The sequence below is a fragment of the Petaurus breviceps genome, unplaced genomic scaffold (genome assembly GCF_028583685.1).
Source record: "Petaurus breviceps papuanus isolate PSGF00001 unplaced genomic scaffold, PetGlider_PUasm1.0 213, whole genome shotgun sequence".
NCBI lineage: Eukaryota > Metazoa > Chordata > Mammalia > Diprotodontia > Petauridae > Petaurus > Petaurus breviceps.
Window position 1 is genome coordinate 11972920 of NW_027185860.1, and position 18278 is coordinate 11991197.

The 18278-nt window shown below is 35.9% G+C and overlaps 1 long non-coding RNA gene across 1 annotated transcript in view; it reads left to right on the top strand.

Moving 5' to 3' along the window:
* The window catches only part of LOC138165523 (uncharacterized), a 112985-nt gene extending 103477 nt beyond the window's left edge, over positions 1-9508 (top strand). Inside the window, exon 3 of the long non-coding RNA XR_011169371.1 lies at positions 9044-9508. This is a non-coding gene — a long non-coding RNA (uncharacterized lncRNA). The remainder of the gene's footprint in view (positions 1-9043) is intronic.
* Positions 9509-18278: the final 8770 nt, after the last annotated feature.

Here is an 18278-nt window from a genome sequence, read left to right on the forward strand (position 1 = left end):
CAGATCAGAGTCTGAATGGATGAAGGATTATCCATAGATTCTCAGGTCATCTGGATGCTATTTGTGGATGGCACTGTGCTTACTGCATCAGGATCTGAAATATAGCTGTCTTCTAAATTAGATTCATAATTACTCAAAGGAGTTTGACTTATCAGTCTACAAGACAAAACCGAATGGATTAAAAAGGTTTTTTTCCCAAACTACAGCTAAATAGAAAGCCATAGAGCTGGTGAATCAGCATCTTTTCCTTAAATATAGCAGATAAACAATAAACAGAAGTCAGAAGTGGATAAAGGCAAGCAGGCTGGGTTGCCTTTAACAGATTGTATAATGTTTTTAGTGACTGTGTTTCTTCTTGAAACACTCACATTTTTAACGTCAATATTCTTCTGGTTATGAAGTAATTAATGTAAGTCATGAAATATCACAGCCTCTTAAGATTCAAGGTTGAGCATCACCCCAAGTGCAGTGGAGAGATATAAGGTGAAAATGAGCAGACTGTGACATATTAACAATGAAGACTTGTGCAAAAATGGCACAATATAAGCAGATTAAGAAGCAAAGTATGCCAGTCTTATAGTAAATGTAAGAGATAATTGATGGGTAGTCTGTGTGTTCCATTAATATCCAAACAATGTCAAGAGATGACATGATTAAGTGTCACACAGAATGTAAAGGTGTCTATCAGTCAGGATCTGTTCCAGTAGAGTTGATTCATTAGTCATCAATGGGACCACAGATGCAACAAAGTACTAAAAGGGTCTTATTTATAATAATACAGGCTGTTGGGGGTTAACTTCAACATTTGTTTTTAAATACATATTTCACTATATACTTTGAAATACATAGGCGTGGGAATCAAAGACTGAGCGAACCTGGCCAGACAACCACCTTGCCCTTGAGGAGAGGAGGATATGGGGCTGTGTTGGCTTTTGGTAGAATTTCAGAGTTGGTGAATTCTGTCCTTTTTTACCTCCCGCATTCACTTCTGGATCCATCTAAGCCTATTCTCTACTTCCAGTTACTCCCTTTTTCTGCCCCCAGTAGACTCTTTCATTAGACTGCAAACTTCTTGAGAGCACAGACTGTCTTTAGCCTTTTGCTGTTGTTGTATCCTCAGCACTTAGCACAGTGTTTGGCACATAGTAGGTGCTAAATAAATGTTTATTGATTGACTGACTTCCCCAGGGAGGAGCTCAGTCATCTTACTCTCTGGTAGTCTAAAATCCTTATGCACATAAAGCACTCTACCAAAACCTGCTTTTACCCAAAGTGCACCATCATCTAAAACTATCTTTTTGCTTCTCTTCCTCCTATTCCCATCTTCCAATCAACTTCCTCATTTCATTTTGTGCCTAGTCTTAAGAAAACTCCCTGATTAAACTATATTGATTTGTAATTCAGTTCTTAAATTTCCTAATATGTCTCTCTTCCGAAGCTGCATAAAGACTCTAGCTTTTCAAACATCTCAGTACTGGACATTGTATCATTAAATTTTATACTGTACTAAAAATGAAGCTGTCTGCTTTAGTGTTAAAAATAAATTTTAAAAGGTCCTCCATAGTAGGTGGCTTTTCTTTAGCTACCTTGTTATCAGAGTAAAGTATCATCTGTCACCTTCAACTCCTAATGAACCCTAATGCCTGCTTCCCCAAAGTAGCTACTTTTTTCCCTTTCTTTTCTCCTTGGAAGACAGACAGCCAAGGCTTTGCTACAGTGGTACTTTTTTGGTTCTCAGACAGCTCTAAAAGCCTCCTGAAATCAAAGACCAGAAGAATAAATAAAATTTACTTTTGTCACCATTGCAAAACAGCTAGCACTTTGGTAAGTTGCTTCCTATGTAAGAAAGTAATTTTGCATAAAATTAATTTTTGACCAAGAATTTTTGGCTCTCTCTGAGTTTTGCCTTAAAGCCCTTATCTTTACCCTTCAAAAATCTTCTTCTTATCTGTTAATTAAAAAAGAATGTCACCATTCTCTATATGAGGTCTGGAACAGAGGAGTCAAACACTAGACCCTAGGGCTTCATTGCTGCCCCAATACTACTTAATACTGAACCAGATTATAATGTAATTGGGAAATATTTAATAGGAAAAAACAATAGACCATAGATAATGCTAATATGTGGTTTTCTAAATCAATATGTGACCTTAGGGATCACTATATAAAGTTTAGTGGACTACCTTTCTCTTTGGGTTTGACTGGTCTCTAATTTAACCCCTAATCCATTCTAAGCCATAAAAGACATTTAGCCTCTATCTTCATCCTCTGAAGGGTATTGCCCAAATGAATCTCTAATGATAGAATATGGAAGCTCTATTTTGAATATGGGGTACCTTTTGATAGATTAGCAGTTCTTAACTTGAGGTTGTGGGCTGTCAACAGAATTTTGAACACCGTCCAGACTGGACCAGTTTCTAACCTGGGAATGGCCAAAGTCAAACAGAGCAGGCTGGAGGCAGGTATGTCAAGACACAAAATAGTGGCATAATTTATTTCAGAATGAGGAAAATTACTTTCAAAGAAGTCACCTCTTGAGAAGAAGGACTTAACATTTTGGGGTACAGGCAATGCTCATATCCCTAAAGGGGCTGGACTATTACATAATCATTCTTATGTCTTGGGTAGCGATTTACCATGGCAGGTTCACACATGGAAAATGCAGTCATTCCTTGGTCTTGTGCGAGCAGTCTCCATGTTGATTATCTCACAGCAGGATACAGTACCTGTTTTGGTTTGTGAGCAAGTCAAGGAACATGATAGAGGTTCTCAGTCCCTGGGAAATAGGGGGCAGTGAACACCTGGTGCTTGGTCAAAGCAATACACTTTGCCAAAAGGTGAGAGCATTCGGAGTACAAAGGACTGTTGTTATGCCAAGCTCATGATACATCTTGCTTGCTGGGCTTTAGCTCTGGGAAACAGGATGCCTCCAAAATATTTTGACAAAATATTTGGCCAAAGGGAAGGGATCTGAAGAACCCTTATGGCCAATAAAGGAGAGGCAGATAGGCTAAGATTCCTCAAGGGGTCAATTAGACCAGGACAAGATGTTGCCTGGGGACATTAGTTCCTTAAGGGGACTTATTGCAGCCAAGCAGATATCATTGTTTGCTTACCAGCATGAAAGAGGGGTAGCACATGCTTGAATGCATGAGCATGCCTGCTACTCAAGACCTAAGAAGGATTCTGTCACAGTCCAATTCGCTTATTATTGTAGACATCTCCTAAAGCATTTTGAACCCCCAAGACCCAGGAAATGTCTAAAACACGAATTGGTCAATCAGGAGAGACATTGTGGCCCACTCTGAGCTTAACCTACCATAATGCTTTGCATGTTCTGGCATAAGACATGTTTTGCTTTGCTCTCTGAGTGAACGCAAAATGACCCTTCCTGTGCCAGCAATTACAAGACCAGATGAAACTGACCAGGATCATTCTTCTGTTTATGACTATGAAGGACAAGGCTCCTTGAACCAGACACTACCTTGAATAATGGGATTTGTTTTATATTATGTCATGTTAACTGGTAAAAGAAACACAGATATCCTGGATCTTTAATTTCAATTGACACCTTGACATTCTCCTATCTTACTGTATTTGCAACCTATCCAATTAAGAAATTCTTTTCTCACATCATGGTTAACACATCTGGAGACTATAATTTTAGCTGACATAGGCATCCTGAGCCAGGAAGGGAGGAAGGGGTGAGAAGAAATTGTCCTGAATATACAAGGTCTCTTTTGTCATCCATCCTTGAGTTCATTGCTATGATGAGCTCCCATGTTCTATATGCATGTTCCACAAGATTTGAGGGAAATAAATACACATGCAGCCGAATTTTGTTTGTCTTTCTAGGAACAAACTCAGTAATGGTTCACAGTATATCAGCATTGCCTGTATCCCAATATAGCACAGAACAAACCTGAAACCACAACCAGTACCAGAAAATTTAGGAACCAATGATAACTTATTGAGTTTACTGGGAAGGGAGCCCTACCCACACTGACTGTCAGAGATTCCCTGAAGGAGGAAAAGAATGAGGCTTATATAGGTTTTAATTAGGCAAGAGGTAAAATTGGGTATAGGTCATCGCTTGATTGGGTGTTGCTGGGAGGTTGGTGATAGGAATAGGGTATGTGGTATCAAGAAAGACTATTGTTTGGGTAAGTTATTTCTACTTGCTGAGGCATCCAGGGAAGAATCAAACCAGACCATATTCTTTGAGACGGAGGTCATCAGGTGATATTGGTGAAAGACAAGAGCTCTTTCCCGTACGAATTCTATCATCTTGGGTCTGAGACAAACTTAATATGAATGTCCGTATGTAGATGGATCAGGACAGACTTGTAAAGATATTTCCTTCATCATCTCCATGTTCCAGGTCACTTGTACAGATTCTTTATAAAATGCTGGTAAAGCCTGCTAGAGATAAGATAGCATAATTCAGTAAAACCTGACCAGACTGGCCTTCCAGTGCTTAGTTCATGTACTAAAAATCAGTTGATGGGACAGATAGGTGGCACAGTAAATAGAGCACAGGCCCTGGAGTTAGGAGGACCTGAGTTAAAATCTGGCTTCAGACACTTAACACTTACTAGCCATGTGACCTTGGGCAAGTCACTTAACCCCAAATACTCTACCCTCCCCCTTCCAAAAAGCAAAAAAAAAAAAATCAATTGAGACCTTATGGAACTAATCTTGTGAACAACAGAAAACATAAAAGTAGATTACCCAATAAGGGACCTTACACTTTCAAACTATTATAGCAATTCAGAGATGGTATCTTGTTGCAACAAGATATATAGATATAGATATGGACATATGTCTCTCTATAGATATAGATACAGATATATAGATATTTAAAATAGTTTCAGAGATGGTAGGGTATTGCAACAATAAGATTCATTTTATATCTGTCTATACACACACGTGTGTGTGTGTGTGTGTGTGTGTGTGTATATATATATGTATATATATGAAATTCTAGTTTTACCTGCCATGTTCAGAGAGATTTGCTATGAAAGGAAGAAGGAGGAACATGATTGTAACAAAATAAAAACTGTCCCTCCATGCCTAAGACATGCCTGAAAATATTTGTTTCTGCATTTTAAGTTACTCCCAGGTATAAGGTGAATGGCATGTTTTATCTTCAGTCTTCAGGACTAGCAGTTTGCCATTGCATTGATGAGTACTAAAATCTTTCAAAGCTATATTTCTCTACAATGTTGTTTCATTTATATATATATTTTTTTTCTTCTAGTGCAGTTCACTTTGCCCTGAATCACTTCATAAAAGTCTCTCCAGTTTCCTCTGAAAATTTCCACCTAATAATTTCTTATGGTGCATTAATATGCCATTCCATTCATATATCATAATTTGTTTAGCCATTCCCCAACAGAAGAACAACCTGTTAGATCCCATCTTTTTATACTACAAAGTGCTGCTAGAAATAATTTTGTACACATTTTCCTTTAATCTCTTTGGAGTATGGGCCTAATTCCAAATTGCTTTCCAAAATGACTGAACCAATTTACAACTACACCAACAGGGTATTAGTAGTGCTGTTTTCTTACAGTCTCTCTAAAATTCACCATTTTTCTGTTTTGTTATCTTTGCCAATCTGAAGAGTATGAAGTGAAACTTCAAGGTTGCTTTAATTTGAATTTCTTTAATTATTAATGACTTAGATAATTTTTTTTTCCATTTGGTTATTGATGGCTTGGATTTCTTCTATTAAAAACTGCCTATCGGGGCGGCCAGGTGGCTCAGCGAGTAAGAGCACTGGCTCCAGTGTCGGGATGACCTGGGGATCAAATCCGGGCTCAGATACTTAGCACCACACCCAGAAATAACTGGCCATGTAACCTTGAGCAAGTTACTTAACCCCAATTGCTTTTAAAAAAAAACCTGCCTATTTATATTCTTTGACCATTAAACTATTAGGGAATGGCTATGATTTTTATAAATCAGATTCTGTTTTTTATATATCTTTGTCTATGAGGCCTTTATTTTTCTGCAAAGATTTTTCTCCAGTTACCTGTTCTAATTTTTAACCCATTAGTTTGGTTTGTATAAAAACTTCATTTGATCATATGATCAAAATTGTCTGTTTTACCTTGTGTGAACTATTGGTTGTTTAACTATAAACTCTCTCCCAGATTTCTATACAAAGGTAGTTCAACCTGGTAGCATTTGCACTTCATATCAAATTTTTCTGAATTTTATCTTCTTCCCTCCATTAAGGTATTTTTTCACAGATGTGATCTTCAGGCTTCAAAGGGAATGCCAAACTCTGGTAGAACTTATCAAATTGGAAAAATTTCTCTTTTTTTTGTTTTTTTTTTTGCTTTTTGAAGGGGGGAAGGTAGGGCAATTGGGGTTAAGTGACTTGCCCAAGGTCACACAGCTAGTTTGTGTTAAGTGTCTGAGGCCGGATTTGAACTCAAGTCCTCCTGACTCCAGGGCCACTGCTTTATTCACTGCACCACTTAGCCACCCCAAATTGGAAAGATTTCTAAAACTGGCTCAGACCCAGCAATGTGTGTCTGTTTTCTGAGGGCCAGTCTAGCTAAGTTAAAAGATGTTTATTATCATCAGAAATTTGGCCACTCACGAACCACATTTGACTTCTCATCTACTGAGGCAAGGAAGGCTTGTGATCTATATTGGTTGAGAAAGCAACCTTGCTCCTGAAAACATAATTTCTTGAAGTTTTGGTCCTTTTTATGGTTACTTCTTTTTATTTGCTACCATTCCAATGCCTCTAAGTCTACTGGTGTAGTTACAATTTTAAAATATTCCATTGACCACTTAGGAGGATGGTAGAAAAGGAATGAGGAGCATAGAACACACTAGGAAAAGTGACCCAAATGACTTAATATGTTGGTCTAAAAGCTACTGCAAAACATGTAGAATAAAACCCAATCACAGTACAGTTCAAAATAAGTTTTAAAGTTTAGAATAGACCTATGAAAAAAACTGATTACATTCCAACGTAGATTTTGCTTGTGAAACAACTGAAACAAATTATCATGCTAACAATTATGATAATAATTTTATCTTGGAGTTTCAAGGAAAGAAAATGAAAAGCAAAAAAAAAAAAAGACCCTAAGTGTGAGTCACAAATCATTGCCTCTCATCACAGACACATATATATACAACACACACATACACTTCACATTTTGTGATACTCTGATTATAATATATCATTCTACCTGTGTGGCTCACCAACATTTTCCTTTGATCTTAAAAGTTAAAAGCAAACTGATTATTTCATGATAAAAATTCTGGTTGACAGAGAATCAATTCTGCATATTCCAAAAGAAATACAGTATATTGGAAAGAGTGCTCTGGAGACCTAGGTTCCTGGGTTCAAATCTCACCTCTGACACTTACTGAGTATGCTCTTCCTGCCCCAAATCTCTCCCCACTCCAATTAATCCACCACTTACCTGTCAAATTAAGATTCCTTAACCTTAATCCTTAAAATCCTTAAAAAGGAGTTTAAGCTTGATAGTATCACCCTCTTGCTCGCCTCTCCCCATTCAGTAAACTCCAATGGTTCCTTATCATCTCTATCAATTCACTCTGGATCTCCTGGATTGAACAACAATAGGTCCCTGCCCAAGCACCACTTAATGGTTATTTTTTGGGCCCTCCTAGCTCTAAGTAAACTTTCTCTTTTAACCAGCAATGCTGAGGTTCTTCCCCTCCCAGTTTGATTTTTTATTATTATTATTAAAGGGACCATCCATTGACTCATTTTTTAGAGAGACCTATTCACTGAATGGGCATTGCCTCACTAACAGTCACCATTAGTGCTATGAATATGGCCTTGCCCATACACCTCCATTCTACCTTTCTAGTTTCTTACACTTTACTCACCCCCATGTATTCTGTGATGCTATGAAATTGGTCTCCTTCTAATTTGTTGGCCTTTATCAATCTCCATACATTTTCACATGCCTGGGATGTTCTCCTTTATCATCTCTGTCTCTGGCTTCCTTCAAGTCCCAGATAAAATTCTACTTCTAGAGGAAGTCTTTCCTAATCCCACTGAATGCTGGTGCCTTCCCTCTACAATTATTTCTAGTTTATCCTGTCTATATCTTCTTTTATACATAGTTGTTGGCATGGGACCTCTCCCATTAGATTGTGAGCTTCTGCAGAGCACTTAACCCCAGCACTTGGTGGAGTGGCTGGTACATAAAAAGGTGTTTAATAAATGCTTATTGACTAAGTGACTATTGTAAAGTCACTTTAATGCCTTAAACTTTGGTTTCCTCATCTGTTAAATGAGAATGATACATATAAATATCAACCTCACAGGTTGTTGTAAAGAATGATTGATATATCCACTCCTCATTGTTCAAGTATTCTATAAATGTCATCTGTTAATTATTTTGGAGAATATTTGTGTATTTGTATGCACCTAGACTATGCAAAATTAGGTATTCATGGTAGAACTATATTATTAAACAAATATTAATGTTGAGAAACTTAGTACTGAATAATAGCCGATAGCTCAAAAAAAGATAAATTTCAATTAAAATACTCTTTATACAACAACATTTTGGTAAAAGACTTACATGGTTCTGGCTTTAGTAGAGTGGTGCAGTTTTGTGGGGATTTTTTTCTTTTCAGTGCTTGGGAGAGACATGGAAGAAGGGATAAATTTTGTTTCTGATATTTGTTTCAAGTAAATTGGTTGTGAACCTCCTATCAACCTCTTAATTAGTCTTCCTGCTTCAAGTCACTCCCTACTGCAGTCCATTTAGCAAAGACTTTTGCCTCAAGCCATGGTCTGACCATATCACATCTTTACTCAATTACTTCCTGTGGCTTCCATTACCTCTAGGTGATCCTCTCGAAGAAGGAAGAAACAATAACAGCAAAGATAAAATGCAAGTTCTTCTGTTTAACTTTTGGAGCTCTTCACTCCATATGGCCCCAACAAAACTATCCAGCTTCATTGCACATTGCTTTATTTCCCATACTCCATTGTGATCCCGCCAAATGAATCTTCTCTCTCTTCTTCACACAGGGCACTCCATCTCTCAATCATGCCTTTGCTCTGTTTATTCCACATACTTGGAATGTACTTCTGCACCTCCACCTTATGAAATCCCTCTCTTCATTCAAGATCCAGTTCAAACTTCACCATCTTCACGATGCTTTTCCTGATCTTCTCAAATGGTAATACCTTCAGTCCCCCAACTACCTTACAGTTAGGTGCTTTACATTTATTCTCTCTATATTAATGCTCATTATATGTACTCATTTATTAAACTCATTATCTTCCTAATTCAAATATAAATTCCCTGAGGTCAGGGACTTTTTCTGCTTATATTTGTATTCTCAGTGCTTAGCACTGTGACTGTCACAAAGTGTTTAATAAATGTTTGTTTGTTGATTGATACAAAGTTTCCCAAATCAAGGAAGTAGAATTTCATAAGTTTTAACAAAATACAATATATACATACCTTTCTTTTTGATTTATATGCTACTAAAGAAAAGACAAAATTATAAATATTAACAAAGCAAACTCTTAGTAAATGCTTGAAAATATTTTTAATTAAATAAATTTCAGAATAAATAAATCTCACCTTAATACTTGTATGGTTAAACTCATGGTATGGGATAAAAAAAGCTGTTTGGGGAACTGAAGAATCTGAGTTGAAATGTGGTCCTGCCACTTCTTGTGGGACATTGGCAAGTCACTTAGATTCTCTGGGATTCAGTTACTTCATATGTAAAATGAAAACATCAGACTAGATTAATAAGATCCTTTCCAGTACCAAATCTTATGAACTCCAAATAAGCATCCATTGCAAATTAGTATATATTTGGATAGTTCTTTTTTGTCCTATTTGAAATACTGATTTCCAAGTTCAGAGAGATAGTTTTCTTTATTTTGGAGTAAATAGATTGATATGTTTTGTTTTCTTCTTGGGTGTTTTGTTTTGTTTTGTATCTATGTATGAAAGAATACACCCAGGCACATATGAAGTAAATGCTCAGTATTCCATAAATTATCTTATACACAAACAAATAGGAAATACCCATTTAAACAGAATAATTGAGTATCTGACTGGGACTCACCAAGTATATACCACATTATTAATTTTCAAAGCAGTATAACACAAAAAAGACACACAACATTGAATTTTCTTGACACATTGTTGAATATACTTTAGTTTTGATGGGTCAGAAAATCCTTATAATTAGGGTCAACAAATTAAGCCAAATCTATCTAACTTGTCACCTACCATGGTTGTTGATTTGTTCTTTTTAATAAACCTCTATATCTATGTGCTTACTTGTTAAGGGACGATTATTCTCCCCTCCCACACTCCTATGTATTTAAACTTTGCAATCATATCAATCTCTAATAAATAGGATTTCACAAACACCCATTTACACTGAAAATTCATAGACTATATATGAAAGAAGTAATCAAGTTCAGGTTCTGAGTCATTCTGATTATTGATTCAATAATTCAGTAGCTGACTTATAGTAATTGTGAGAACATTTTCCCTTTAAGGAACAAAATTAGGCATTTATTACAGTTGGTAATTTTATTCTCCTTTTTAATGAAATCTGTTTTTCTAAGGCAATAGCAGCAGTTTTATATTATTATCCCTAGGACCACTAGCAACTTTAGTTAAAATTGTCTTCATAACAATAGTATTCCTTATATGACTGTCTTTCCTTGTTCTTTACTGGTACTAAATTGTAACTTATTTAGCTGGGCTTAGGATTTTATAGAGAGATGTTTTGTCTTTTGCCTTCAGAATTTCCCTATGGTAGATATTTAAAAAGAGGAAAAAAATAATTATCTGAATGTGTAGCAGCAAGCACCACAGCATCTCCAGGGTGGCTGCCAACACAGGTTTTTAGATCTGCTTTGCTGAAGGAAAGCAACTCAAAAATGGGTTAACAAGCTTACTTTAATCAACCAAACATATATTGTTTACCTAGTTCAGGGGGGAAAGGTCAGCACCCCGAACTTCAGAGTATACAGACAGAAGTTACAAGACAGAGAAAAAGATCAAGCAGACAGGCTTCCAAACTGTCCGACCATTACATACATCCATACCTAATCACAGTTACCAGAGAGGGAAGCATCAACGTCTGGGTTTTCAAAGCCAGGGGGCTCTCAACAGCTGCCCAGAGTCTCATCTGGTCAAATCACACAACACTTCTCAATGTGAGCCCCAAAACAAAGTCTCACATCAGGGATTATATAGCCTTCTCCTGGGTCAGAGAATGTAACAACCCTCTTGACCCACTGCCTAATCACAAAGTACCAAGGTGTGGGCATTCCTGAAAAACAAGCCTCCCACCAGAGGCTGCAGGTGCAGGGAACCTAGGGGCAGGGAAGATCTTAAAAATTTACATTCCTATAACTGAATGTAGGAATATTTTGGAATAGTGGAGCTATGGGTGGCATGCCCAAATGGTTGCTTTCTCCATAAGAAATATAAAAAGAAAAAAGTTGACCCTGTTAAAAAAAAACAACAACTATGTTTAGAAAGAATACATGTGTTTTGTTTTGTTTTGTGGCATTTAGAACCATAAATATTTCAGGGCTTATCGTGTTGAGTTGGCCCTATATGTGAATTTCAAGCATAGATTGGTTTAGATAATTTTTATTGATATTTTCAAAAATATTGTGTACTCTTCCATTTTCTTGACAAGAAAATAAATTCATAGGTAATGAACACTCACATCAAGAGGCAACTTGATGACATGGAAAGAAAGCTGGCTTTGGAGTCAGAGGACCTGGGTTCAAATGCTAGTTTTGCTACACATTATGACTATGTGACCTTGTACAAATCACTGAAAGATTATCTGACTCTCCATTTCCTGTACTATAAAATGAGATTAGGCTAGATGACCTTGAAGATCCCTAACAGCTCTAAATCTATGCTCTTATGACATAGGTGTCTGGATGATGTGTTCCCAGAATACAAAGATTTTTTTTGGAGTTACTACAAAATAGCTCTGGGTTTTCAAGTTCAAACATTTTGCTTATTAAATGTTTCTTAGCCGTGATTTTGTTGAAAGTAATATAACCAAGATTATTCTTTGCTGGTTCTAATCCTTAGAGTCACATATATCAGCTAAGGAAATGAAGAAGAAAAATGTTTTTGTAAAATATTAAAGATTCTACTGTCTCTCCTAGAGGAACAAAGAAAATTGAATAAAACTAATACTCAATTTTGAAGTTTCTGGAAAGCAAACTGGAAGTTTAGATTTATAATTTCAACTGATTTAATTGAACTAGATTGTCTCTTCTCCAATAAAAGAAAGTTGCAAACTGAAAGTTATCTGAGAAATCACAAGACAGCAAGTCAAATTCTTGTTTGGAAAGGAGTAGGTCATTGGGGAAATAGGATGGCTAAGATATTGCAGGCAGCCAATTTTTACCCCCTCTATCTCCTTGTCTGATTTTGTTCATTTCCATTTAGTGCCAGAGATTTTTGTATTAAGAAAAATGCCTGGATGTTGACAAAATGAAGATCAAAAAAATTATCATGATTTGAATTTTTATTTCCCTAAACATTTTTATTTTTATCTGTCCTTTCAGGATTCCAAAATAGGGGCTGTTCTAGGAATTGCTGAGCTTTCTATCCTCTGAATTAGGCTTGATGAATTAATTTGAAGGCCTAGCAATTGCATAAATTCTCTTTGGTTTGCTTTTTAATTATAAATTTAAAACCTTACACTGGGCATCATTTTGATGTTCCCATCATTGTACAGATGCAAAGTTAAAGTCATAGATTTATGATACAAACTATAGTTCTTTCTAAATTGTCTTCAATGCAATCCTGATTAGTTTTGGTTATTTAGTCTGTGATTTGGGTTTTTTGGTTATTTAGTCATGATTTTAAACAGTGTTTGCCAACCATGTTCAATTGTCTGAGGGGCTTTTATGTCTCTACATTATTCTTAATGATTTCTCTCCAGAGATTGCATCCACTATAAGGTAAAACCAGTCAAACAAACCAGTAGCATAGATCATCTGTAATGAGCCAATGAGCCAAAAACATAGAGAAGAAATGCAAAAGGGGCTGGATTTGGAAGTCAAACACCTGAGTTTGAATCTTGGTCCTAATGTTTATTAAGTATGTGACTTGAATCAATCACTCAATTTCCCTCCACCCAAGTTATCTCATATGTAAAATGAAAGAGCTGAATTAGACAACTCTTGAAGAACTATAAGCTCTAAATCTACATTCCCATGAACTTTCCAAATTTAGCCTTGGAAAGAGGTGCATATGGTGGGGAGAGTAATTGAGAGGGAATGACTAAGGGAGGACTAAATTTACCCACTCAGAAATATATGAAGACTGGAACTTATATAAATAAAAGCCAGATTTCTCTCTAGTTACCAAATCTCCTCACTTCTCCCTGATGTCCTAATGAAACTTTTATCCCACACAGTACATGGCACATAATGTTTAATAAATGTGTATTGACTGACTGTCACTTTAGAGTTAGCAGTCACTGTCAAAGAAGAGTCTGGTCTGCCCACGATTCCATATCATAACTCTGGTCTTTCAGTCATATGATGATGATGATGATGATGATGATGATGATGATGATGATGATGATCTGGTGGTTTAACCCTCTAAAGTGTTCCAAGAGTTTCAATTCATAGAGTTAGAGCTGGAAGGAAACTCAGAAGTCATCTGGTCTAGGCACATCGTTATACGGTATTGATTAGGAAATTAATTCCCAATGAGTTCACAGAAGGAGGAACAGAATTTGAAGCTTGGCACTTTAACTCCTACCATTCAATCAACAAGAAGTTATTAAGTACTTACTATGTACTGTGCTAAAAAAAAAAAAAAAGAGGAAGCAGTCTTTGCCCTCAAAAAGCTTACATATTTAATTGGAAAGAAGACAACATATACATATATAGGTATATACAATAAACATAGAAAGTAGATTCACATTAATCCTCCAGAACAGTACTGTTTTCAATTCGCCCAATTGTCTCCTTTATATACATTATCTCATTTGAGTCTCACAACAGCCCTGTGAGGAAGATACTATGAACATCATTATCTCCATTTTACAGATGAGGCAAGTGAGACTTAGAGAGCTTAAACAATTTGTCCATTCTTGTACAGCTAGTAATTTCTTAGCTAGCCAGCAGTATAGCTACAATTCACTACTCTGATACATCATCATACTGTGATGATGATGATGATGATGATGATGATGATGATGATCTTGTGGTTAAAACCTTAAAAGTTTTCCAAGAGTTAAGATTCATAGAGCTAGAGCTGGAAGGAACTTGATGCAAAGACTTTTTCCCCAGTTGCCCATTTCCCTCCTAATTTGTATTAGATTCACTTGTGTAAAAAATTTTGAAATTTTATGTAATTAAAATTGTCTGTTTTGCTATGATCATCTTTGATGCTTGTTTAGTGATTAATTCTTCCTCAGTCTATAGACCTGAAAGGTAACTTTAATGATCACATAACATGTGCAATGACCACAGCCCAGAAAACTATCTTGGCAGAGGAGTTAACACAGGTTGAGGGTAATCAATGATTCACAAACCAGTCAGTGAATTAAGTGGCTGTCTACCCCAAGTATGTGAAGACTTCCCCCAGTGGAATGGGCAAACCAGAGCAATTTGTTCCAACAGTCACAAAGGTGACTGAAGTAGACACTGTGGAGCACTTAGAGCTTGGTGAGACATTAAAGATGCCAAGGTCATTCACTGCATCTCAGGTTATGACCAGTCTTTCTGACTTTTCTCTTGCTACTGGACTTTGATGACTATGGAAGTGAGAGTGAGGCTGATAACTTTCTGTAACTCTGCCTCACATAATTCAATTTACTCATGAGTCAAGAGATCACCCTATGATGTCATTAGTCCTCTTAGAAAAACAGAAATATACAGGATAAATACACAGAGAGAAGATACTAGAATTAAGTGGGAGTTGGATCAGGAAAGACCTTGTAGAAGGTGGAATTTAAGCTCAATCATCTCTAAGATCCCTTTAAACTTTAGATTTATGAATCTGTAATAAAAGGAGGATATTTTCTTCCACTCTCATAAACTCTCTAGACCCTCTAAAATAGAAATTATATACCAAAGATAGAGCAAGTTCAGTTGTCTCCATGGTCTAGAGTCACCAAGAATCCAAAAGAAAAATTAAAAGAAAAACACAAGAACTGACAACTGATCCCGAGCTCACTCAGCACTCCTCCAATGCTATTGGCAGCAAGGTTTCACAAGCAGACCCAAGAACATGACAGAAGTTTACCTTTACTCTGATCCCCTTTTCCTCTTTCATATACCATGGAGAGCCTGGCTCCAGGTTGTGGAAATTTGCTTAGGCTTTGACATTATTAGTGAAGCTGTGAGATGGCATAACCATTTAGGAAATCAATTTAGAATTATGCAAATAAAGTGACTGAAATGTTCCTACCCTTTAAACCAGAGACTCCAAGAAAGCCATTGATTAAAAAAAAAGTTTCCACATATTCCAAAATATTTTCAGTAGCATTTATTATGATTGCTAAGAATTGGAAACAATAATGGACAATGGTTTTAAAAAGTGTAGTACTTGAATGTAATGGAATATTACTATGCTATAAGAAATGATGTGTGTGATGAATACATAGAATTATGGAAAGATCTATATGAACTGATGCAGACTAAAGTAAGCAGTACAAGAAAGCAATACACACAGTAACTATACCAATTTAAATGGAAAGAAAAATGACATGCAAAAATCAAAAGAAAATAAAACAACATTTTTAAAATTAGGTGGGACTCAAATGAAGAAATATGAGAAGAAACTCCAACCTACTTCTTCAAGGAGGTGAAAAATACATATGTGTTACATATTGCACATGTTTTTGGAGTCTTCCAATGCATCTCTTTTTTTCTTCTCCAAGAAAAATATTTTTATCATAATGGGATGAGTCAATGGGATGGGAAGAATGAGAGATACATGAAACACTATTGTTATGTAAGAAACAGAAAATATCAATAAAAACATTTAAATATAAATGCATATAGATTTATGTTATCATATTTAATCAATTCACAAAATTAAATTCAGTAAGTATTCCTTAAGCACTTCTTATTGTGGGATAAGTTGCCACAGAATACAACACACACACACACACACAAAAGATGTTACTATCAAGGCCCTAACAATCTATTTGGAGATATACAAATTAGAAAATAAGTCTAGAAAATAAGTCATAGATAACAATCTATGTCAATGTGGATAGTTTTCTCTAGGCTCATTCCTTAGTGTTCTGTCCATAGTCCCATTCAAAAATCTTTTCTATGACTTGAATGAAAACATAGAAGTTACTTTGTACAAATGTCTGGATGATGATATTGATATGACAAGTGACAGAATAAGTATTCAGAAAAAAAACAAAACTCAACCGACTAGTATGATAGGCCAAAATTAAGAGAAAAAAATGTATGGAGATATATATGTAGGGTTTTTTTTAAGTTTTTAAAAATCATTTACAAAATAGAAAATAAAATACTAAGGTATAACAATTTACATGAAGACAAATTCTCTTCTCTATATAAAGAGAAACCATAAAAGTTGGCTATGAGTGTTATATAAGCCAGTGGGGTGATTAAAAATGACTCTGACTCCCCTCTAAAAAAAAGCCTAACACAATCTTAGATTACATCAAAAAAAAAAAGTATAGTAATCAAAATAAGACAGGGCACAGTTCACACAGTTCTATTTTATGTTGACTGGATTTTAAAATGTTACTTGAACCAATTTAATATCGTCTTATTTTTAATGATTTATACACTCAAAAAATTCACTCCATTAACATGCTAAGTTTCAAGGTTGCTATAACAAAATTCTCTTTAACCGCTTTGCTAAGTGCTACTTTAATTCTTTTCTTTTACATGAAATGTTCCAGAATGTTAGTGAAAGACATTATCATGGTTTTTGAAACTTCTGTTAGTAGTGGGATTTATGACTTTGATATTGAGGGTATTACATGATGTTTTGATAGTGAGATTTTCTTAGAGCAATAATTAAATCTTTGCAGTGAAGTCATGTATGACAATAGTACTATGAAGATTATGGGTCTTACAGATTAAGTAGGTATTACTCAGGAATATAAACAATGAAACAAATTCTTTTTATACCACAGCGTCCCCAAATAAATTCTCAAATAATTAAGACTGTCACGTTACTAGCCAGTTCATTTTTTTGTGAATAATGTCATTTTGATTCAGAGTTTTAGGGTGCCTTTGAGGAGCATTCCTGAAGTTGAATGTTCTCCGTTACATTGTTTGCCAAATTCTTTCATCCTGTTACTCCATGAAGTTGCCTGTTACCACCTCCCTTCAGAAAATTACTGGTAGGGTAGAAAGGACATAGGATGTGGAGTCAGAAGATTCGGGTTCAAATTCCAACTGTCTGTGTGATCTTAGGCAAGCCACAACCTCTTTGGGCCTCACTGTCATCACATGTAAAAATAAAGGGGTTAAACTCTGACAGACTGGACTGTTCTCAGTAATGCAGGGTTATAAGACAACTTGAAAAGACTCATGATGGAGAGAGATGTCTACATTCAGAGAAAGAACTAGAAAGAACAGAATTTGAATGCAGATTGAAGTAAACTACCTGCTCTCTTTCTTTTTCTTGTTTGGTTTTGTTCCCTCTTTCCCGTTGTTCATTCCATCTAATACAATCTTTCTTTATAACCTGGCCAATATATAACGTGAAAGTATTTGCAGATCCTATACTTGATTGCATGCCACTGTGGAGGGGGGGGAGGGGAGAGAGGGAGAGAAAATTTGAAACTCAAGGAATTGTGGAACTGAATCTTGTAAACTAAAAGTAAACAAATTAATAAAGACCAAAATATTAAAAAAAAAAATAAAGGGGTTAGATATGATGACCTCTGAAGTCCTTTACAACTCTAAATCTGTAAGCCTATTAACCTAGCCTACATTAACTGCAGCAGAATTTCTAATTTCCTGAGAAGAATATTAATAAAATACCTTTGCTTCTGTAATGGGAGACTGAACAATAAGCTTAGCCCTTATTAGACTGTGAACAGTGTTTCGTTGATACAATTGTATAACAGCAAGCACCCTAGCATACCCAGGATAACTGGTAGCACAGGTTCTTTGATCTGCTTTACTAAAGGAAAGCAACTTTAAAGGGGTCAACAATCTTTAATTAAACACATGCAGAGAGAGAAAGAGAGAGAGAGAGAGAGAGAGAGAGAGAGAGAGAGAGAGAGAGAGA